This window comes from Sarcophilus harrisii, chromosome 3 (genome assembly GCF_902635505.1).
Source record: "Sarcophilus harrisii chromosome 3, mSarHar1.11, whole genome shotgun sequence".
Lineage (NCBI taxonomy): Eukaryota > Metazoa > Chordata > Mammalia > Dasyuromorphia > Dasyuridae > Sarcophilus > Sarcophilus harrisii.
In genome coordinates this window covers 419,818,485-419,844,097 of record NC_045428.1, presented here as the reverse complement: position 1 = coordinate 419,844,097, position 25,613 = coordinate 419,818,485, and the positions used below count along the sequence as shown (strand labels likewise).

Sequence of the window (25,613 nt, the reverse complement as noted above, 5' to 3'; positions counted from 1 at the left end):
TCTGCATATACTTAGCAAATTCATATTCTGACCAATGATCTTATTAATAATATTTCCAAGTATATTCTAAGTGTGTTCCCCTTAATAATTGTTGCTCTTGAGCAATAGCAGACTAGCAGGAGAAAGAACTAGCTTATAATGAGGACCTCAAAAAGTCTTTCAAAAATGCATTAGATGAAATTAATTTTACTGGGAAATCTTCCAGTTGCAAAATGAAGGAAATCTGTGCATGTGTGTGTGTGTGTGTGTGTGTGTGTGTGTGTGTAGGTGGTCCTGTGGGTGCCAGAAGCATGAGTGTTGGTTGAAGGAAATTGCACCTGCAAACTACAACAAAATGAAATAGCTTGACTTTCATTTAATTTTCCCTTTATTTAGGATTTAAACTTAAATCCTCTAATCCTAAGTTTTCACACTCAAGAAGCACCTTTAGCAATAAAACCACTTAAATGCAATCAAATATCAATGGAAAACTTTAATCAAGGTAAATATTTTGTAATCGACTCCAGAGCCTCAGGCCTGAGCCCATATGTATACATATATGGGATTTTTCCCCAGCAAATGTAAACATATTGTACTCTTTGTCCATAACAGACATCCTTAGAAAACTGATTCTCCATGCTAGTGATGTGATTTCACAGAATTCAAGAGGGGAACAAAGCTAAGCATCAATCCAGCTAGTACAAACCCTAACACAGCAAAGTATTTTCATAATTCCAATACTATCTAATGGGGGGAAGCTTACAAAATATCCAAGTTCATAGCTACCCCTAGTTGAATATGCATTCAGGAGAAACAAAACTTACAACCAATGAAAGCATAGACCAAACAATATGAACAAAAGTTCCTACATGATTTGTTAAACAAATTGCTCTATGACTGCTTTAGTACATTCAAAAAACTGTCTCCCTCCCTCTTTCTCTCTGTGTCTTTGTATCTCTTCTCTCTCTCTCTAGGCTTCCATCTCTCTCTGTCTCCCTTTCTCTTTGGGTCTCTGTTTCTCTCTGTATGTCTCTCTCTCTCTCTCACTCTCTTCTCCCCACCCCAGTTTCCACTCCCTCCTTTCCTCAATATTTTTCCAAGTGGGATTAAAATTCTGATGTGAAAAAGGGAGAAACACAGGAGTTCATTCATCTGATGAATCCTTTTATATGATTCAGAACTTCCTACTAGTTGGAAATGAGAGTTGCTTAAATATGCTAGTACTTCACCCACAAATATATTTTAAAACAAAGGAGAGTTTTTATATGATTATGTACAACCATCAATTTGGGGGTGGGGACAGTGGCCCTGGAAACTTCAAATCATGAAAGACTTGAGTGTGTTCGGGATTTTTATGTCTTAAAGGGTAGCCGAGTTTGAAATCTTGGCAAATCTCAACAATGGATTCCCACCTTGATTCTAGCTCTGCATTAAGTGGCAATAACACTAACTCACTGTGTGATCAGCCTCTGTTGGATCTGTCAAATAGGAATAATATTATCAGGCATACTTTTATAGGGTTATTGAAAGGATCAAATGAGATAGTGAATGCTAAAATACAGGCTGTTCTTGATTTTTTTCTGTGTTCAAATCCTGACTCCTATGTTTGCTACTGATGTTACTTTATCCAAGTCACTATACCTTGCCCTTTTCTGTACACACTGAGTGAGATGTCTCCTTAATAACTCAGCATCCCTGGCATCCCTTTCCATAACTTTATGCATACCCCTAGCTGTGTTGAAGGAATAGGAATATTCTGCTTCCATTGCCATTCCCAGGCTTTCCTACCACCATCATTCATATCTTTTTTGAGGTTCATTCAAATCATATTTATGATCCAATCTGGTTTCTGCTAGCTGTTATCTATCAATCCCAATAACACTCCTCTCCTCAAATATGTTCAGTATTCTATCTTTTCTAATTTATATTATATAACCTAAAATACTCTGAAGAACCCTAATTTCTCAGTTTCTCAACTCAGCAATAACTCATGACCTACTTTTCTTCCCTTCTTCAGCTGTTATAAAAGTCATCCCTTTAATCTTGTTATTATCCACAAGTGTTCAATTTCTGTGTTCTTGAGCTCTCAACTTTTAATTTGATATTTTATCTAACATCATGTTCTTCATCTAACCCTAATCTTTCATTATTCCATCTTTTCCTTTATGGTCCCTAATCTGTTTTTTTTTTACCCCACCATAACCTTCAATTCTTCCCCACCTCAATTTTTCTCAGTCTATCACCTCTGGAGTAGCTACACTTTCCATCCTTTCCCATCTTGACATCTTTGTAACCAATTAAACTCTATAGTGCCTTCTTCTTGAATATGCTTTATTTGCCATCTTTCCCTGACAACTTCTAAAATCATATTATTCCCACCACCTATCTGCTCCCTTCACTCCTGTTCACATTGCTGAATAAAACTGAATAAAGAAATCATGAAACTATGTTGACTGCTTCCACTACAAATTTATGTCATAATCTCAAGTAAGCTCTTTCCATGATCTCTCTACTCATTTTCACTATCCCACTTAAGGATCTCATTTGCTCCCATGAATTCAACAGTCTTCTCCATATATATGATTTAACAGTTCTATTTATCCAGCTCTAACCTCTCTCCTAACTTTCAGGCTCACATCTCTAACTGCCTTTGGACATCTAAATTGGAGGTCTCAAGCCGGATTTCCCACATGTACCTTAAATTCAATATGTCCAAAACTGGGATCATAATTTTTCCAAAAGTTTTCCCTCTTGGTGCCAAGGGAACCACTATCTTTTCTATCATCTAGGCTTTAAATCCAGATGTCATCCTAAACTTTTCACTCTCACCATATATATCCAATCCTCTAAGTCCTATCAGTTCTACCTTCACAAGATCTTTTGTAAATACCCCCTTTTTAGCAAAGTTGTAGGGCTCAAATGAGATAATGGATGTAAAGTATTTTGACAACATTAAAGTGCTATATAAATGCTTTTATTACTTTTATTATCATCATCATCATTATCATTTGCCCATAGTCATCAAACCCCAAATCTAATGATGACTTAATTCTTTGAATCTTTAGCTGCATTCCTACTGAGCTCAAGCAATATTCACTGAACAATGCATGGGGATGCTAGTAAATATTTAACAATTGGCTCTCAGGTGGGAGGTGGGAAGATGTGTGCACACATCTTTAAGTTTGATCTATGGTATTAAATTTTTTCTTAAGTGTAGACATTCAGCTAAACAATGAATTAAGCCATGATTTGTAATGACTAGAAATTTTTGAGCTATAATTACTCTGAAATTTTGTCAATCAAGAGATATTTAGAGCTGGCTCCAATATACCTTCATCCTTTTCTCCCTTTCAACACTGCCTAATGCAGGCCTTCATCACATCAAAACTGGACTATTGCAGTAGTCTCCTGGCTAGTCTTCCTCCTGGAAGTATTTCAGTCCATCATATTCCATTCAGCTGTCAAAGTTATCTTGCTAAAGCACAAATCTGATCATGTGACTCTATTATTTCTAGGATCAAATATAAAATCCACTCTGGTTTTAAGCTCTTGTTACATGAACTCCTCTAACTTTTCTGGTCTTTAATCCCTTCCACATATTCTATAATCTAATGACATTAGCCCCCTTGGCTGTCCTCCATGGCTAGAATCCTCTCTTCTCAACTCTGCCTCTCAACTTTCTTGGCTTCCTTTAGGTCAAAGCTAAAACAGCACCTTCTGCAAGAATTTTTCAATTCCTTTCCTCTCAGATCATCTGCAGTTAAACCTGTATATATCTTGTTTCTAGATTTTTTGTTACTGTTAGATTTTAAGTTCCTAGAAGACAGGGACTGTTTTTGCTTTTCTTTGGGTCTCCGTGCTTATTACAATTCCTAGGACATAGTAAATAAATAATAGGTATCACCATACTGAATAAGTGGATAAATGAAAATTCAATCACTGGAGATACAAAAGGAAAAGCAAAGCAGTTCCTTCTCTCAGAGAGCTCACATTCTAATAGGTGGAGATGGGAGTTTTCAGCCACAGGTCAGATAAAAGAGCCTCTTGTCAGAATACTTTAGCAATGTAATTAATAATACATTATCCATCAATAAAACCAGATTGGTTTCTGATTTTCAACCATTTCATAGTACCAAGGACTTAAGTGATGGGAACTATTTTTCTCAAGTCTCAGTAGCTGTGGTTTCTGGAAGGTGGGAGTGGGAATGAGTGGTGATGCAACCCCTGTAGTTAAACATCATACCTCCATAAAGGTTACTTCCCTCAACTATAGCTTCAAGGTCCAACCCCCTATATAATCATTTTTCCTCTGAACTCAAGTTAAGCTTGTCATCTTAATGACTCATTAGGTTTTTGTAATATCCTTCCCAAAGTTTCATTTATGTTTTTACATGTAGTTCCCTTTTCCTCAATTAAACTGTAGCCTCTTCTCTGAAGGAATTGGATCTTTCTAACCCTTTCTGTCTACAGTGACTTACACCTCCTAGTATAGAAAGATTTCAATCATAGTTTACTACTCTATCTTTCATAGATTTCACATTTTCCTATGAGACAAGGAACCATATTTTTGACCAACTATAATCATTCTAGAGTAATGCTGAAAGAAGACAAAATGAAATGATGAAAAGTCAGTTCTCACCCTTTTCCCCTGGAACCACTAGAAACAGTCAACAAGGGTGAGAAGATCACTTAATGTCAATACAAGGCATCTCTTTAGTTCACTTAAAATTTGTGGTACAGATATTTTCCCAATGTTATTGCCCCCAACACTAAAGTATAGAAAACAGACTGTCAAGCACCAAAAAGCTCCTTTTAGAGTTATCTTACTTCCACTGGATATATATAATCTCCATCTTCTGAATGGTTCCTGTACATTATAAATTTAGGATCTGCTTCCATAGTTGATAAGTTATATCACTCACATCACTCACAAGTTTGAACATCGAATGCAGTTTCACACACACACACACGCTCAAATAATAGTTTCTTTATAATATTAATATGTTGGGTTAGACTGCATTATAAGTTAAATAAGTTAATTATAGAACCTAAGTGTCAATAACAACATTTTTACATCAAGATAAAATACATTCTGAAATGTAAGTAGCAACTACAAAAAACAAATTCTTAGGACATGACCTTCCATGATTAATAACAAAATATGGCCTTCAATTCTTTGCAGTCTCTTCTGCCATCAGAGTAAGAGTGATGAAATAGCAAAACATTTTTAGACCATCTAAGAATTTCATCTCCCAAAACTGAACTATTATGCCTTATCATGGTATAAAGGTTATCAAAGCCTATATCAAGGAAGCACAAGTGCCAAATTCTGAAAGAATGCCAGTGCTGATGCAATTAATTTTCTCTAGTAATATATTGACTTGTTGATCACTGGGTCAATGATCTCACATTTAGAATACCAACTGTTAAGTTAGTGTTAATGTGGCTTAAAATAAACAAAGTTCTCTTTCTCTAGCACTTCTACCTTTACTAGAGGAATGGGAAGCAGCTAATTAAGCCTTTATAATCCATTTTATATACTTGACTTTGTTTCAAAGATTGCAAGTCCAAAGAAGTACATACAGTGATTAGTCTATCATAATAAGCTTGGTTCCTATATAACTAGTTTGTTTCTCAGAAAGTGGAATTATATTATACTCTTTCAGAATGAAACCAGAAGACTTAAAAAGATCATGACCAAATAGAAGAATGATTCAAAGGTTCTTGTTGGAGAGGTCAAGAAATTGGAAAGATTGATCTAAAGGCAACAACAATAACAACAATAAAACCATTTCTTGGGACTACTATGAAGATAATTGTAGCTTGTGCAACATTATCTGCAATGGATAAGGTAAACAAATCTAACCTTCCAAAAAAGTGTTATGACTCTGTATTAAATTAGCATATGCATTGTTATTCTATGACAATGCAAAGGTAGGCAAGTATATAGGAAGGGGAATAGATAGATAGATAGATAGATAAATATATATACACATATGTATGCATGTATATACATATATAGGAGAATATGTCTTAGGATCAAAAAAGAAAAGATGACAAATATTTAATATAAACTATAGCCTTAAACCTGTATAACAAAACTACTTTCTCCAGAAAAAGAGTTGGAAGATTATAAACATAGTAAATTCTAAATATTATCAATAAAATGATATTGCTCTATCTTAATACTCAAGAAATTATTTTTTACTAATTTTAGAATGATTTCTAAATAATTTTTCTATGTACACTCAGTGCAATAGATATACCAAAGATTAAAATTAATACCATGTTAGAAAAAAGTTAAAAGAGAATATATTAAGCAATAAAAGCAGTTATTACCTAAACTATTTAAATGAGCTAGTGATTTCAAAACAATCAAAATGGATAAAAGAACTAACATAGATATGGACTATCATGATTTCTAACAGAAGTTAAATAAATATCATTTAACAAAAATAAGGAAGCTAAGAGGATTATGGCAGCAAATGCAAAACTGGTTTCAAATGTAAGCATAATATATCTAAGCAACTCTCTGCTCAGTCACTGTCCTTATGCCTTACCTGAAGCAGTATGGTATAGTAGGCAAAGTGTTAGATTTAAAGTCAAAAAGTTCTAGCTTCATCTTATTCAAATCATTTGCTGGTTTTATGCTACGGGAAAAACATTTAATCTTTCTTAGCTTCAGTTTCCTCAGCTGTAAAACAAAGATGATAGCACAAAGTTGTTGTGGAGATCAAATTCTAGAGAATATATTATATAAATATATATGCATATATATATATATACATACATATGGACTGGTTTACTTATATATGGAGTGCCTTAGTGCCGTTTTAAATGTTAATAACTTCAGTAGTATAAATGTCACCAACACAAAAAATTGTAAAGTTAATATTTAAATTTTTAAATATAAGGGTTTCTTCTAAAAAGTTAACAAAATCACCATCCTGTGCTATATATCACTCTAGTCAGTTTCTAAACTTTGAAAAACTTTTCACTACTTCTTGTTCAGTAACCAAAAGGATTACATATGTAATTGTGGCCTTGAAATTATCCAAAGAATACATTTTTGGTGCATGTACTATAGTTCTGATGGTACTCCCTTCTCTCCCCCCCCCCAAAAAAAAAAAAGTTTGATGGAGATTATCAAGTGACTGGTGTGGCTTGCAAAAGGATCTTCTCTATCAATCAAAAAATCAGAGAAAGTGTCGGCCAGAAACACACAAACAATGCATAATGACTGAGCTTTATCTTGTTAGAAATTGTAAATAAAGGGCAACTAGATGGTGCAATGAAGAGAGTATTGCCTCTGAAATCAGGAGAACCTGAGTTCAAATCCAGCTTAAGATACTTAACACTTACTAACTGGGTAAATCTGGGCAAATCACTTAACTCCAAGTGCCTTGCCTAGATAGATATAGATATTTATTTATATCCATATCTATATAAAATATTTTTGTGAAATCATATATATAATTTTCATAAAATCATTTTATTTTATTATTTTATTATTTTTATAATACTAGTTTCCTCAATTAAAGAAACAACAGAGATAAATAACTGTTCATTTACTTTCTGATTTTGTTTTGTTTTGATTTTTTTTTTAAGTATGTGTATTTACCAAAGGTATTGACCACTGTCAAAAAAACATCTTGCTTAAAATCCAATGGTAAGGTCTTCCAAATGTTCCCTCATCTAAAGATCATTGGAGAGAGAGTTTCATGATAGGTGAAAGGCTACAGCATCCTTTTAGTAATGGCATAAGTTCATGAAGTATAATTATAAGATATCATACAGAAAATATATGATCAAAAAGAGGGTTTTTTTATGTGAAGTGAGTGGAATTTCATATGGATAGCTCAGACTTCCATGATAACCATGTAATATAAAGTGATCTAAAATAAGGTCTCTCATACTTTGGGTGGACCCTTTTTAGGAGATCTCTGAAGGAAAGGAGATAAAAATCAAGCAAAATTAAGATTTCTGAATAAATTGCAATCCATACCAATAAAAAGAATGTCCACATAAATGAGATACCAGATCCAATATTTAAGTATAAAAGTAATTTTTTACAAGTTGAGGGCTACACGTGTAGCAATTTACAGAGTCCTTATTAGCATGATACAATACTTCAAAAAGCAGTCTACTGATTTTATAGTGCTTAAAAGTTTATATTATGTTTCAAATAACCTTATGAGGTAGGCAGTATATATGTCTATAACCTTTTGTGACATCCCATTTTTCTGAAAATGAGTTTGCCTAAGACTTTTTTCTTTGTTAATTAAATTTTATGTTTTTTCAATTACCAAAAATCATTATCCCTCTCACCTACCAACATTAAAAACAAAGCAAAACAAAAAAGAAAACCCTTATCACAAATAATCATAGTCAAGCAAAACAAATTCCCTTCTTGCCATGTTCAAAACACATATGTCTCAGTCAAAGTTCTAAGTCTTTCTGTGAGAATATAGGTTGTGTATTTCATCTCCAGTCCTCTGGAACTGTAATTGGTCACTACATTAATCAGAGTTCTAAAGTCTCTTAAAGTTGTGTATTTTTATTATTATGGTAAAAGTTATTTTTTTGTTATTCTCACTTTAAACTTTCTCAGTTCATACAAGGCTTTATTGAAACTCTTTCACTGTTTCTTAGGGCACAATAATCTTCCGTCGTACTTATATACTGTAATGTTTAACCATTAACCTAATTGAAGGACAGACCTCCCAACCCTCCCCTTGTTTTGAGTTATTGCACTCACAAAATAAAGATGCAAAAAAAAAATTCTACTCTAGACTTTTTCCAAAAAATATACACAGCTATTACCAAAAAAGAGGTCATTTGCTTATAAGTTATAACTGAATATTATAAAGTAGGATACCATCCTAGAAGAGAGAGAGCATGGTATGGAGAAAAGAGTACCAAAATTTACTTTATGTCTAATTCAATAAAAAATAAAATCAACAAATATTTGTAAGCACCTACTGTGTGCCAAGATCTGTGCTAAGGATAAGAATAAAATGGATGAAACAACCATCACTCACAAGAAACTTACTAACTAGCTGTATGATCTTAGGGAAATCACTTACCCCAAAATGAAGGGGTTGGACAAAACGGTCTCTAAAGTCTCTTTCATTTCTGTGACTCAAAGATCCACATCTTTAAATGAACTCTGAGTGGGGAATGGATGATCAAAGGGTCCCCAAGCAGCTGCTGCATGGCAAACATGGAATGCAACTGCAAGCAGGGAATGCAGAAGGAGATGCTTTGAAATGCATAGAGGAACAGCTTCAAACAGTGTGACAGAGACTGAACTTCTGGAAAACAGCAACAGCACAGAGACCAGCTTGGCAGAAGGCCATGGGAAACAGGGCAGCTCTTTCTTAAGCAAAAGCTCCAGACCAACCACAAGTTAAATAGACAGAGGAGTAAACAATGAGAGGCCCTTCAATCAGTTGTTTCAACCCAAAGAAAGGGAAAAAATAAAAAGAAACTTTCAGTGTTCTGATTTGGGTGAGTCTTTTCAGTTACACCTACATGCACAGATCTGTGGATCATTGTCACCATCCCCCGTCACAACATCCCCAGCATCTGCAGAAAAGACCAAAAAGCTATTAGAAGATAAATGCACTCAGATTAACTCCAACAAACAGGAATCTTGTCTTTTCTTGAAAATCTCCAAAAGATACAAATCCAGAACCTCAGTAGATAACATGTATATGATTATGATGGTACACGTTTCTCTCTTTTATTGTTCTGTACAGTCCTTTTCTGACTGCTTTTATAATTGCAGTCAATTCCTTATTATACTGATTATAATTAATATGAGTATTATTTTCCTACACTGATTGAAAGAGGGTAAACTATGTAAATGTAATTCTCACAAATAGGTGGGAGGAAAGTCAGTAAGCTCAAACCCAGTATCTGGTATTTACTAGCTCTGTGACTCTGGGCAAATCATTTAACTTCTGTTTGTTTCATTTTTCTCAAATATAAAAATGAGGATAATAACAGTACTTAATGCAGTGCTTGGTACTCAGAAGCTACATGAACACTTAATCCCTTACCCCCATTAGGAACATGGTGGGCTGAGAAAAAAAGGCAACTCTATATAATAAACTGAATGATGAAGGAAAACAACTCCAGAGGATTGAGAGTCAGGGGGCAAGCCCAGCAATTAACTAAACATTAGGAAACACCTAAGGCTCAAAGCAGTTAAGAAGACACAAAACTCCATCCCCTAGTTGAATTGAACAGCTAGATGACCAGAGATATGCAGTAATCCATATCTTCTAGTTCAAAATGTTCATTTTATATATAAGAACTGGCCCAGAAGGAAAAAAAATGATCTGCTGATTCAACTAAGCTTTTCTACACACTTTGGGTATCTCCATTATCCTGCCTATAAAAATGGACATATCTAGTAGCAGTATCTTAGAATTTAAAGAAACTTCAGGAGTAATCCACTCTAACTTATACCTACACAACCATCCCTTCTACAATACATCCAACTAGGGGTCATCCATCATCTGCTTCAAATATTCCAGCAAGGGTGAATCCACTACATGATGGCCATTCTACTTTTGGACAGCCTTCATTACTAGGAATTCTTTCTTTATAAAAGCCTAAAACAGTGTCTTTATAATACACACACATAGTTGCTGTTCATCTTTATTTTCAAAAAGGACCAGTGATACCATGGTGTTGGGGTAAAATAGTGGATGATGGGTGACTTATGCATGAATTTAATTTAAGTGAGAAATCTATCACTTCACTCTCTCTTCCAGAGTCATTGAAGTCCAACAGTAAGACAAAAATAAAGATGACTGGCAATGGCTCAGGAATGGTGTCTTTGAGGTCTGTCCAAGCTCCAAGCACTCCACAGCACCCACTTCAGCTGCTTTCATGGTTGTTGGAACAAATTGTTCTCATCTGCCCATTCCATAGGAAAAAGTCTTCATATGCTTGATCATCATCCTTATGTACCAATGGGTCTGAAACCTGTTGGTTTCTCTCAATGTGGCTTAGCCTGTTTGCCAAGATGGTGGTACCAAGGTGTGGCTGATACATATGCTACAGCTTCTTAGAGCCACAGGTGAGAGTTTGGTGACAGGTATACAAGGGACATGGAAGGTGTGGGGGATGTTCAGGGAGGACTAGCACTTGGTGTGAGGGCTTGCCAAGCCCTTTCATGGTTGCTCATCCTCCTTTGGTATCCATCTGTCACTGAACTCATATATAATGTACACATGTATGTATATATGTGAATATATGTATATACACGTATTATATGGGCCAAACAACTCTAACCCCCTTTTCACATGATAGCCCTTCAAAAACCTAAAGCAATCTACCATATTGTCCCCACCAGTATTTATATCACATTGAATCTCAAAGGATTTCAAATCAAACATCCTCTTGTATAAATGGGAAGAAAGAATATCTCTGGCTGGAATAAGGGATCCAGGCCCTTCTCTTGTCTCCCTTTTTACCTTTGTACAAATTTCATCTACTTTTCCTTCCCTATTACTCCAAGATGACAGATGGGCAGAAGGAATTTTCAACTTCATTTCTTTGCTCCATCAAGTCTTATAAGAAAGCCTTGGTTCCCAATCATTTCATTAAAATTGAACAAACCTACCACAAGAGATAGCCAATACCAACCAGTGTACCTCCAGGTAAAGTGTATCTGTGGAGCCCAAAAAGTTTAAGTCAAATAAAAAATGCTTTCTAAATTTATGAACCTAAAACACTAGATTTTATACAAAATGGAATAAAATAATATGACTGGGGATGGACAATATGGTATCTGTATTGGGAAATTGTGTTTGAGTGATTTATTAGGAATCTTTAAGGGAGATAATATGTAGATAAAGCAGAAAAAATGGATGGAATCTAGTTAGACTTAATTTTTTTTTATTTGATGGTCCTTCTGTACCAAAAGCTTTTTTTTATTATTAAGAGATCATAGAATAATAAAACTATAGAGAACTTTATATCAGAAATAAAAATCTGATTTAGAATTTTTTTTAAAAAATGGAAAAGATAAGTAGGCCTATCTGTATCTGAATGAAGAAACATAATTAGAAGGGTTCCTTGGACCTCAGGGTCAGAATTTATTTAATTCTGCAAATAGGCAAATCCAAGAAAGGCAAATCAGGCACAAATGAAAAAAAAATTCAGCGATGGCATCATAATCTCTTGGGTAATGAAGAGCCTCCTTTCTGGGGATAAAAAAAAGAAATCCAAGCAAAATGGAAAATGTAATCTTTCTGAAAGCAAGGTTTTTAATTTGTTCATTTTGTGTTATTTTTTAATATCACAAACTATTATTCATCCATACAAACAGAATTGAGATATTGCAGGGACTAGAAACCAGACCATGTGAGAACCAGCTGAAGGAAGTAGAGTTTTAACTTGGAATAAAAAACATATTTAGCAGGATCATGATTTAAATGGTTTCAACAAAAAGAAGACCTCATGTAAAGATTAGATAACTTCTTTGTCAGGGATAGCATAGAGAAGATTCCACTTAGTTGGATTTAGTGGCTTCTGAGATCCTTTCCAAATATGAAATTGATCCCCAGGATGTTTGGAAGTCCTTGAACCCCAGGTCAAAAAAATCTCATCCTATATAAATGTAGTTGTTTTATCAAAAAGATTATAAGGGAACTAGGAAACATCTATAGACAGACACATAAGATGATTGCAATGAGATGACATAGGAAATAGAGAGTGAGAGATTAAATTTAATAAAATTAAATTCAACAAAAATCTATAAAATCCCATTTTCTTCTTGAATATATACTAGCCTAGATGGCCCTTAGGGCTGATTAAATATGGTAGATTCCATATGATAATTCTTATGTTTTAAATATATTCTCTCACCATCAAATGTCTCACATTACAAAGGAGTTAAAAATGGCTTAAATGAGGTCAGCTGTCCCATTGATAAGCTTGGTGCATAAGCAATCATAGTATCCTTTTTCTCCCAGCCCTGAAAAGAAGCATTTGTTTACTTGGAAGAGAGAGTTTGAAAGTGCCTAATAAAGGAAACTGGGGTTCACATCACACACCTTCTTCTTTAGAGGCTAAAGTTTTCTTGCTGAAACAAGTGTTATCCTTCCTGGAAGTAGAAGACCAAAGGGACAATATGGGAGAAACTTTTGTGATCTGATGCCATAGAGGAAGAAGCAACTCCCCAGAGCTGCTCATTTTCATAGAAAAATAATCCCTGAAGCCTTACCTTTCTGAAGCACAGTCCTTGAATGACACAGAACATATGGACACAAGAAGATAACTCACCAATTTCCAAAAATGGTTTCTCTAAAACTTAGGTAGGTTGATATTGAATCTTTCAATCTCCTTTGAAGTTTGCTGAAAATTTGCTTCTTTCTCCCCTGAAACATCACAAAATTTTCATTTATGTTATTTCATGATTGCTTGGTGATTAAATATTTTCCCCAAGAAAATCTTGCTATTTGCACATAAAGGAGAAAAAACACAGAACTTAGTATTTAGATCAGCTATGTAAATAGCTTCTTGTTAATGATCTCTTCTCTTGCCCAGTTATCTTAGCCACCATACCACACAGCTGTGTGAGAAAATGGTACCTATGATCATCTCAGTCCTCTGTCCAATTGGATTTTAACTCAGACAAGTGATTCTGAAAGCAAAGAACAATCATATTGAAAGATAATAAATGTTAGCATTAGTTCAACAGTTTAAGAATGGAAGATCTAAAAAGTAAGTCCTGTGTTTTGGTGACTAAATAACATATGTTTATATAATTTATCAACAAGTAGTGATATATCTAATGTCTTGGATATATGTACATTTTTTAAATTACTCACATAGCCATGCAAAAAAAATATCTCAGTTCTTTAGGACAAGAGACATTGCCATATTGAGAAAGGGCAAATAAGCAGTTGAACAAATCTGCTTTCCCTTATCTCAAGCTAAGAAAATTGTGGCCTCACGCTGACAAAAGTCCATTTTAAAAAGAACTGATTCACAGTGAATACTCTACCTAGTTTAGCAACACCAAATCTTTTTAATGTTCCACTGACCACATCATATATGAGCAGAGATGCCAATTAATGACAGCATTACATCAATGTGAGAGAGAAAAAATAGGCTATGTTTGCATAATTAAGAGGGAAAGTAATTTTCAAAGAAAAAATATTTTAAATGATATTAGTGCTTCCATTTCCTGTGGCCACCTGGGAACAGAGAGGTCTGTTCCGAATTCATCTGATAGATTGGTCCCAGAACAAGCAGTAAGAGCTAATTCACCAATTAAGCTATGAAAAAATTCAAGGAATTGTGCTAGTATGTCCAATAAAAGGAACATGGATCCCTGAAGGTTAAGAAAAGAATAAAAGGAAAGACATTAGACACCAGGGGAGTATGGTGTAGTGAATATAGCATTACAGTGAAGGTAAGGCCACCTGAGTTTAATTTCCATGTGCCTTTGAAAAAAAATAATTTGGCATCTATGCCTTAACATCCATAGCTATAAAATAGGAATCAGAAAGACTTCCATAAAGATTCATTAGGAATTTTTTCTAAAGTATCCTGGATAAAAACACATTTTAGTAAATACACTGACAACCTGGAGAGTACTCATAGGAGGACAACCTAATTAGTGAAGGTATTTGGATTCATAGTTGAAGAGACTGGAGACATTTAGACATTTAGTCTGGAGAAAGAAAGCTGTAGAGAGAATGTGTTAGCCATTTTCAAGAATCTGAAGTATTATTACCTTGAAAGTGTCTTAGAGTTTTTGTGTTTGGACTCAGAGTACAGGATGAGGAGCAATGGCTGGAAGACACAAAAAGGCAAAGTTAAGCTTGATATAAGGGGAAAAACTTCCTAATAATTGTAACTATCCTATCAGAAAACATGCATGTGTCAGGTACTATGTTAAGCACTGTGATAAAAATACAAAGATTAGAAAGTCCCTAATTCCAAGATACAAAACATGACTACAGATAAGTGCATGTAGAATATATTCAAAGGGCTAGCTAGATGGCACAGTGCATAGAATACCAGCTCTGGAGTCAGGAGGACTAGAGTTCAAAGTCAGCCTCAAACCTTTAACACTTCCTAGCTGTGTGACCCCAGGCATATCACTTAACCCCAATTGCCTCAAAAGAAAATAAAATAGAACAGAATATACACAAAACAAAGACCAGAGATTTATATGGGAGAAGTAATAAGTAGAAGCTACACTGATCTGTTTTAAAGGAGTTGTTGGCATTTGAGCTGAACCTAGCTAGGAGCCAATGAGTTCCAGAGATGAAGTGAGCAAAGGGACAATTCTAAATATCAAGGAGAGGCAAAATGTATGAAGAAATAGATATTGAAGATGAAATACAAGAAAGTAGCTCAGTTTGGTTGGAAAATGAGCCATCTTAACAGTTAGGGGGAGTTTTTCCCTCATAATCCTCAAGATAAGGCAAGCAGAAATCAGTATAGAAGCACCTGTTTGTCATATACAGGCTAGCGTAAAAAGCCAACAGAGTCATTTCTAGCTCTGAAATTCTGTGATACCCCGAGTACCTAGGAAAATGGAGACAATATTTATTAGCTTCACACAATTAAAGACTTCCAGATATCTGCCTTATAAACCTATTAATAAGGGAAATAAATCAAACTGTTAAGGTCACTTATTACATGTATTAAAAACTTTTAAAACGATAATGGTACACACTAGTTTTCAGTTCTCAGAAAATGGAATGGGAGGTAAATTGCTATCAGATGTATTTCTTCAGAAGAAGGGAACCCTAAGAAAGAGGGAAATCTAGGGAAGGGGGGTAGAATAAAACCAGGAAGAATGCAGGGAAATGAATTTTGTATATTTGTGCGCATACACTTATGAGTGTATGAAAGTTTCTGTGTTTATGTGTCAGTTCTTATGTGAAAAAAATGTGTATATACATATGTGTGCCTATAAAAAAAAAGGGAACCCTAAAATGACTGGCATGAGCAACTTGTTACCTGAGATAAGCAGTAAATAGAATCAGAGTGTAAGATTTGCTTTCAACCAAACAATTCAGATTTAGTCAAGATTTATGAATCGGGGCTTCAAGGTATTGAGCACATAAAAATGAAACAAAAGACATAAAAATTCATGTTGATTAAAGCTTAAATAATCATATCATAACAACAAATAAGTCAATAACAAAGACAGGACCTTCAAAACTGGCCTGTTGACCAAGCCATTCAGAAACCCCAAAGCTTTTGTCTTAGTTAAGCTTCATATGTTCCCCAAACTGAAGGAATCAATAGTCAGTGGAAAAACAAAGAAATAAGTAGAGACAGTAAGAAAATAGTCAAAAGTAGCAGGGTTTTCATTAACCAAAGAAATCCTCTCTTTAAGACACAGAAATAACCACCATTAAATTATACAGAGACTTAAGGAGATATATCACAAGATTGGCTTTCTGGGAACCAGACAAACCCCATGGAATTGTCATGGGGTTAGTCATATAAATTTAACTTCCAGGGACTGAAAACCATCCAACAAACTAAACCTTTATATTTCAGACTTGCCAAGCAACTTGAAATCTACCTCTTCCTTTAATGAAGATCTCTAGCATGGCAGGGCACTTTTTTGAGTAAGAGTTACCTTTGTACCATTTCAATATTGCTTTAAGAAATCTCATTCATGAGGACCTGAGATCAGATTTGCATTTCGAAGAGTTCTTCCAAGGTCAAATGAGAAATCATATGGAAAAGCACTATACAAATCTTAAAGTGCTATATGTGTTAGCTATTATTATTTCTCAAGAAGAGTCCTAGAAAAAACACATCTAGTCCACAAACTTCTTGGGGGGAAAAAGATGCACAAAAATACCAAGTTTTTCTATCCGGACAGGGTGATGAGTCATAGGAAGCTAAGTCAAATTCTATAGAACTAGAACTGATAGACTTTATTCAAGAGTATGTTACCCAAGAATAAAATAACCTTAGAGATGGCCTTTGGGGAGGGACTATTGTAATAGAAATACAATGGGAACCATACAAAACAATTTTATCACTATTCTCACCAATGTTATCTTTTTCATAAGTACTAGCATTTAGCAATCTTCCCACCCCAGAGTATGAGGACTTGAGTCTATGAATGTCTGCAGATGCATGTTTAAATGCTTATTATAATTTTGGTCACCACCTCTAACCCATGGAGGATGCAACAGCTAGATCCAGGCCTACATCAGTTCTAACTAATTATGGTTATATGCCAGAGACAATGAAAGAAGAATATTATTCTATAGAGCTAATCAAACTACAAAAGCCACACATCATTAAAAATGCAAAACCCTTACAAAAATAGCTGTGCTCAAACAAAGCTGGAAAATGTGTTCTAAAGATATTCATTTACTTCACATTCCATTAAAATACTATAGCATCAGTACTGACAGTCAGTAAATGACAATAAATATATATAATTGAATAAAATAATTAAAATAAAAGTGAACATATTCCTTTTAAAGATAATGAATTGTATTTTAACCTACATAAAAATTATTTGAATGAATTTTTTCCCTTCTCTGTCCAAAGTAGCTTTTGTGTCTTTAAAATACTTCTATTGCATACTGAAACTTTTCCTGAAGGGACTATTGCCCTGGGCTGCTCCATTTTTCTCTTTGTTACTGGAAAACATTTTTTTAAATTACTTTTTTTTTTCTTAACATTGAACACGATCACTTCTTTTCTTATATTTCAATAGTTTGAAATATGTTCTCTAGTTGGTAAATGTGTCTTGGGCAAATGACTGACCTTTTCAAACAAAATTTATAATTTTAGAAATGTAAAACTTAACATTCTTTAGTAATCCAATATTAAAATACATTTAGGTTGATCTATAAAAATGCTATGATTCCAAGGTTTCTTTTAAAAATGTGCAATAGAAAAACATTAACAACGCGTGTGGTTTAGAAAAATTCATTTATATTGCCGTTTGCAATGTCATGATGTATTTTAAACAAAAGAGGTACAGACAAAGGTATTGATTTTAGGGACTTAACTAAATAAACAGTATGTAAATTGTGTCTTTTTCTATAAAATTAGATCAAGACGCACATATTACACTGCCTTTTTCTAAAAGAATGACAGCTATTGAATTTGGCAGACATTGGAATTTGGTTAAAGAGTTACAGACCTTTGATCTTTGGATTACAATTAAATGAAACCATTGTAAAAGGACAGTAGTGGGCCAGACAGAATTTCTCAAACACACTAGCAAGCAGGAGGCGTTAGAGCTTGGTGCTGGCAGGAAACTCAGCATTTGGAATTATCTCTTAAATCCCAGTCAGAGGATGATGATGATAATGATGATGCCTTCATTATAATGCAATAAAACATGTTTAAGATACACTCTAGGTGTGCTTCTCCATTTGGGTTCAAGCTAACATCCGGGTTGCATTATTATCCTGCAGAGGGGCCTTCCAAGTAATGATATAATACCATGGGGAGTACTTTCCTCCTTTATGTACATTTTTCTCAAGGTCTTGCATGGGGATGAGGATAGGACACTGATTCCCAGATAGAAGTTCACTAGTGTTTTTGCCCAAAATGAACAAGGAACTTCAGGCTTATTGTGTCTCTAGTTGTTTCTTTAGTCTGGTTTTACATAGGCACCTGCTCACATACACATACACACTCACTTTTTTTAGATAACCCTTTCTTAATCAACATGGCTTCTAATAAATTGGCTTCTACATGCCATAGTGGTACCCAAGGGTACCATTCCCATGCTTTCTTTGCTTTTTATGCTAAATTCTGCAACTTAGAAAATAATGTCACTATGAACTAATGACAATATTTGACCACCATTTTTAAAAAGAGATTTATTGATAACCTTTTGAATAAAAGGAATGCTTGGTCCCCAAGTTCCCCATTAATTCACATTCTTCTCATATAAATACTACTAATCCTGATAAGAGGAACTCTAATAAACTTACCATAAAAAATCGTGACTTAGCAAGTTTCAGCTCTTAATCTAAAATTATACTTTCATAGCAACAAAATAGGAAAGTTGGGCCTCTCTTAGGTCTTTTTATTCCAACACACCCTATCTGTGTTGCTTTTTTTTTTAACTTCTTTGTTATGTCATTCTGCAGACAGATCTCAGGCTGTTTCCTGTCACCCACTAGAGCAAACTGCTCAACAGAAAGCACAGTTGGACAGTCCTTAATTAGTGCTACTTGGGATAGTCAGTATCTGAGTCTCTGTGTCAGCATCTCACTTAAACAGCAATAGAGCAGTGAGAATCAGCTGACAGTTTGAAATGCGCGACATCAGGTCTTTCACTTCCACCTACAGTAATACAATGCATGCTGCACGCCTGATAATGTTATGAGAAATGTTGGAAATAATGTTCTTTATGTAAATTAAACTCAAATTATTCCATCACATTTTACAGAGTGTTTATTTCTTTAAGTTATCCAGGTATACATTCTTCAACTAATATGTGAAACAGGAAAATATGCAAAAATTAAACTTAATATCACTTTCCTGGTAATTAGTGTTTTTAAATAGAAAGTGGACCTGAACTTGGAAGAATAGTTTTCACATATTTCAAAAGGAACCAGGCATGGCATTTTCTAATTATTTAGAGATGGCCTGAAGAACTTAATTACTCTTAAAACAAAGGGAAAATACTTTTAAGGTTTGTTTATTTTATAAAGCATTGGGATTAAAGGAGGCAAAGTAATCATTGCTCAGATAACATATAATGGGACAATCAGAAACAAAACTGTGTCCCACAAGACCGCATATGCACAATACCTACAAAAGTTATCGGGAGGCAATGCATTTTGGGCTGCAACTTTAACATTCTACTGATATGGAATGATTTTTCCCTAGCTCATATTTTGAGACTCCTTGGAAGGAAAAAAAAAATCTTAAACACCCAATATGGTCAACTACTTTCACTCAAGAAAGTTTGCAAGCAGCTATAAAGCTTTCACCATGTACCCAACAGAGCCAACCCAGAAACCTAACAGTTTGCTCTAGATGAACAAACACAGCTCAGCTGTGGCGTGATCTTTGTTTTATGACAGAGACCATTTAGTTTAAGTAGAAAAATTAGATTTTTGTTATGTTCCAGGTCCTGTTTAGTTTAGTTAGGGAGGCTTGATCAATATATTCAGTGCTTGTGATTTGCTATAATGGAACTATTGCATACCACCACCCCCACCTCCTCAAAATGTCTTAATATAATTTTTTCCCACTGATTAAAGGAGTTCCTTTAGGTTAAATGTTAATAATCCTCATAATGTGTACTTTCCACAGGTAAACTCTTCCTCTAGAAAGTAGCTCTTGTGTTTTTGCAGCAGACATTTCTAATGAGTGTTTTTCTTTTCCTTGCTGTTCAGAGCTGTGGTGGCGTTTTGAGGTTGGTGGCGGTAGAGCCTTCTTTATAAGGATGAATGAAGATGAAAAGCAAGACAAATAGAAGCGAATGAGGTACTGCTTTATGTGATCCATGATAGCTTGCAGTAAGCCTGTTAGCCTCTGCCTAGCTCCCTTCTCTGAGAGAATAATGGATAGTTACAATGTGTATAGTGACATTGTCAAACCATCAGGAATTGCTGATTATAGTGCTAAATATTGATCTCTGCTTCACATGTGTCAAAATTCTTTCTTCCCTTAATTAGAACTTCCCTAAGCACCATACAAGAACAAACTGAATATATCAGATCTCTGTGAAAGGGAGTGTGATACTAGAATATAATTGTGACCTCTTGTCTTTACCTTTTCTCTTGAGTTTTGAGATGACTTCAGCTGTCTATCCTGCCCTTCCCAGCACATGTGATAATCATACTCATTTTTCCCAATCTAACCATAGGAAGATTTTTTTTCCAAGCCCCTGCTTTTCATCATTCTGAACCACAAGGGTTGTAGTCAGATGGCAGTGAAACTTAAAGTGGCAGAAGGTGCCTTTTTCTATTTGTTTGTTTCATGGTACACCGCACCAGGCAATGACCTGTGGCAACAGTGTCATACAAAACGGAGACAGGTTCACCCAATCAAAGGAAGGTTTAAAATTAACACAGATCCCTTCATTTCTTCATGCCAGATCTGGAAAGGGGAAATTTCATGGGTGTTCTAGTGTTCCTGATTAACCCAAACACATTCATTCTAAAAATAATAATAACTTTTGTTATGGATATGAGACCATATTATTTATCTTTTTAAAAAAAATACCATCAGTTATAACTGGGGAAAAGCTACACACTCATTTTCTTTCACTATTCAATCCCCTCCTATATTCTGTACTCTAGCCTGTAATACAACCTAATGAAAGGTGGTGATGTATGGTTTCAATTTACACCACAAACTGAGCACTTAACTCATTTATCTTAGTTTACCTGTAATATATTGGATTTTTTTAAATCATGACACCATGGTACATTTGCCTTTAGTTTGATGTGCTTGATAAAATCAATACTTCATTAAAAGATTTTCAAAAATTGTTAAGAATTTCCCCAGCACACAGCCTGCCTGATCCCACAATTCTGATTCTCAAAGTCAGTATCCTCCTTCAAATGTTCCTGAAAGCCCCTGGCCCATGGACATAACTTTGTAGAATACCTCAGCCTGAATTTACAACCTTGAAAACTTCACAGGGCCCTTAAGCATCATATTCAGTTCAGAGAGAAGGATTTTTTTTTTTAATTCCAGCTTCACGCTTTCCATGGGATACCTGGAAGAAGGAGAAAGGCAAAGGGTCATTTGTTCATCTCTCCTGCTCTGCCCCCCCGCCCAAACTCCTTTACCATCCAGGATGAATCCTGTCTTTACATGGAGAAGTCTCAGTAGCAACTAACCTTCTAGTGTGCCCATGTGAGCACAGGTCTCTCCACACAGCCGCCAGAGCCACACTTCTGCTGCCTCCTACTACATAAGGGTTATCTATATCAGGAGTAATTATCAGGTTAACAGGCTGCAAGGATCAAAGCTCAAAATTGGGCTTGAAGGACTCAAATTGCCAAGGAGAGGTAACACTGTCTCCAGCAACTCAGAGAGAATTCACAGGGCTCACTTCACATGGAACAATTTGCAAGGAGAGCCACTCACATGAGAAATGTTAAGAGATGGCGCTCCTCATCTGTTACTTCCCTAGCTTGGGAATGAAGAAAGATAATTATGCTGCTTGCTTAAAGGACATATTGCCCGTTTTCCTCTCACTTTTACCCAGGTTCAGAAAATAAAATATATTTATCACTATAAATCAATATCCAGCTATCTTCACTGGGTACAGTTTTGCCCTTTGGAGATAAGCAGAAAGTAACATGACTAAAGCCACTATAACACCTCAAAACAGATGTTTAAATAGAAGGCTTGGGTTCCAATATCCAATTACACATGTGCAGTTGCAAAGAAGTAAGTTTAATGGAAAAGTGGAGAAAGTAACCATTGTCAATGAATAACTATCTAATTTGCAAATTGTGTTAATTCTGCTATCAAATGATACAAATTTTGATTGGGTCAGAAAACAAACCAAGGTGATGAATGCATTAAAAATTACATGTCATGTACTATTTTATACCACAAGTGATTATGATTCAAAATCGTGGAATCTGATTATCCTCTCTATCCCCATTCTCCCTACACACACACACACACACACACACACACACACACACACTCCTTTAATAGGGTAGATGTACAAAAAGACCACTTAGGGTTTTATATATATATATATATATTTTTATATATATAATCACAACTGTATATCACCAGAAATCAAGAATAAATTAGTCATTCTTTGTGCATACACGAAATATTCTTGGCAGTTCGACTGAGATAGTTATGAAATGATTGATAAAAAGGCTGCTAGTCTTTAGTATAGATGCCCTTCCCATAAATCTTAACCAAAAGAAGTAATAATAAGTGGCAGCCACGGTTTATAGTATTTTTAAATAAGCAAGTGAGCCTTCTTCAACGACAAGCAACATTCTCTGGATATCAAAAATAATAACTGGTTTTGCAGCAATGCAGCGTGGAAACACAAGGGTATAAGATATACTGTACTTTAAGCTCTGTTTGATGAATCTGAGCACAGTTCCTGGGGGATAGATTACTTTAAACCATGCTCTTTTACTTTCTAATCCTGACTTGATTTGATTTGTACTTTAATACAGCTGCCTGGCAATTCAACAGCAAATAGAGACTATTTATGTAATCATATTGTAAGTAGTGGGACAAGAAGAAACTCTCTAGAACCTTTTTGGAAAATAGTTTGTTGTACTTTTTATTTATTGAACAGCAGGGCTCCGGGCTTTCCAGTGCTCATTATAATTGGTTTTCTGCTTGAACTTTCAAAAACTGTCATGTCAATACTCAAACAGAATTTTTTTGCTTACTATATGGCTGTGGGCTCTATTTTCTCATGTGCTACTTGACAAAGTTCTTGTAATACCTCAGAGGCAAAGTTCTAGAGTTTTAGCTGCTATTTAAGAAAAATGGGAGCCAGAGTTATTTTGTACCCAGTATAACTCAAGCACACTTTTTTTCCCCAATTAAATGTAATAAGCTAAGTTATCTTTTCATTTTTTCTTAACTCTTGCCTTATTCTACTGGGGGGTAAACTTCATTACTATGAAAAAAGAATTTATCAGTTTGATCAAAAAAGCTACTTCTTTGAGAGAATATTAATTGTTATCTCAAATTTCTGTCTATTGAAACATACATAGTCTCACTAAGTGATCCAATTGCCATTTGGCAAGAAATCTTCGCTTAGTCCTAAATTTTATCCAGGGCATTTGGGCTCAGTATGAGAATCTGAATATCTCATGCTCCTGCTCTTGCTATAGGAAACTATGTTAAATATCAGACTAAAGATATCCATGCCCCTCATAAGCTCTATGTTTTACGTAAACTATGACTTAGGTGAAATCAAACATGGCTGCCCAAGAATAAATCTTCAATATCTGGCCTTCTCCAAAACTTCTTATGATAAACATGAATATTTATATTTCCAAAGAAGTTAGTCCTGTTGATGTTTGGGGTTTTATTTTGTTTATTTTTATGAGAGAGAGATGCTTTGTGTGTTATAGGATTACTTGTAATGAATTTTTACTTGGCTAGAAGAAAGATATTTGAAGGGCCAAAGATCTATCTTAGAAAATAGTGTGGTATATTTTCCACTATTTTCCATCCTTTTTTTCTTATCAAAGCAGTCTCCATATACTAGGAACTGTGTAAAAAGATACAATACTTCAGAAAAATAGAAAACTCTGGAAAAATATGAATTATAAGAACTTCAGGCAGGAGAATATCTATATTTAAAGTATAATTATAATTATTCTCCTTGTTTCTTTTAAGACAAATAAGTGCATAGATTCTATAAATATTTAAGACACAGACTGGACCCTTTTTCATATTGTTTGATAACAAGTGTATCATTTGAGAGTTAACAAAAGACAGCATGAGGCCTAGAATTTTTCTCTATTAAATTGAAACTTGATTTTTTTTATTTGTTCCTGTTTCCTATTTTTTTTTAGCCTACAGATGATTTCAAACTTAAAATCAGTCTTTCTCAAAAATTTATTCCAAGAACCCAGGATTCTCAAAATCCATACTCAGAAAATATAGTTCTCCCATCATGAATAAGTTTTATTTTAAATTCAAAGAAATGCATCTATCTAGTGAAAAATTAGCATCATGGAAAAATTCTTCATCTGATCAATTTTGCAACTACATACTTCAAGGATGCTTGTGGATGAGTGCTGTATGAAGTAAGCTATAAATCTATTATGGGAGCATATTCAAAGTCCTTTATACCTCTCATAAGGAAAAACATGACCTCTTCCAAAGCTATTTAGAATACTGACATGCATAAGCAATATGGAGAAAGGAAGTTCAGTTTTGGCAATAAACTTAATACTGCTCATATTTTTTTTAAATTTAAGCTTTAAAACTGAAGTTAAGTCAACATAATAAAGATAAGGCAGAGGATGGAAAAATATAACTAAAAATATAACTAAAGAAGCAAAAATTTTTTTCAGAAACTTGAAGCTTTCTTCTAACAATAATATGTTCTGAGTCTTTCAATGAACCCAGTTATTTATTCTTTCAAATATTTAATTGAAGCAGATTTATGTATAAATACAATAGTATCTAAGTGGGTAGTCATGTTAAATCAAAATGTAACTTGTATTCAGATCCAAAGTTTGCCATGCTCTCTAGGACAACTTTAAAGTGCCTCTGCTGGTGCAAATATCAGTAAAATGTGAAATATGCTCAAATTTTAGATTACAATTCATTTTCAAGTATTCAAACATGAAACTATCTCTATAATAGTTTTTCCCAGACTTTTCTAAGTTCAAAATGTATTCTATATAATCCATACATGCAATTTTAGCTGAGCAAAACTGAAAGGCGTAAAAAAAAGAAATCAATATTCCTAAGTTTTCTTTGAAAAAATAAATCTGGACAACTTATATATTAATTATAAAATCTGAGCTATTAATTATATTTAGAAGCTCAGTTTTCTATTTTCCTCTTGGAAAAATGGTTCTCCCTTTTCTTGAAGAAAATGTAATAGCTAATTAAAGACAGAGTGTACAATCCATAGTGAGTCTGCACTATCACATGCCCCATTCAGCTCTGGCCATTGCCAC

The 25,613-nt window shown here is 34.5% G+C and overlaps 1 long non-coding RNA gene across 5 annotated transcripts in view; it reads right to left on the bottom strand.

The window, feature by feature from the left end:
- The window catches only part of LOC116422466, a 60,672-nt gene that overhangs the window by 20,787 nt on the left and 14,272 nt on the right, over positions 1-25,613 (bottom strand). For 2 of the 5 annotated variants that reach the window (XR_004233120.1, XR_004233122.1), the window contains exons 3-4: positions 14,741-14,799; positions 13,282-13,376 (exon numbers count right to left, since the gene is read on the bottom strand). This is a non-coding gene — a long non-coding RNA (uncharacterized LOC116422466). Of the gene's footprint in view, positions 1-9,071; positions 9,568-11,978; positions 12,201-13,281; positions 13,377-14,740; positions 14,800-21,579; positions 21,692-25,613 lie in introns of those variants that run through there. The other 3 variants (XR_004233123.1, XR_004233124.1, XR_004233121.1) reach the window with 3 other exon arrangements.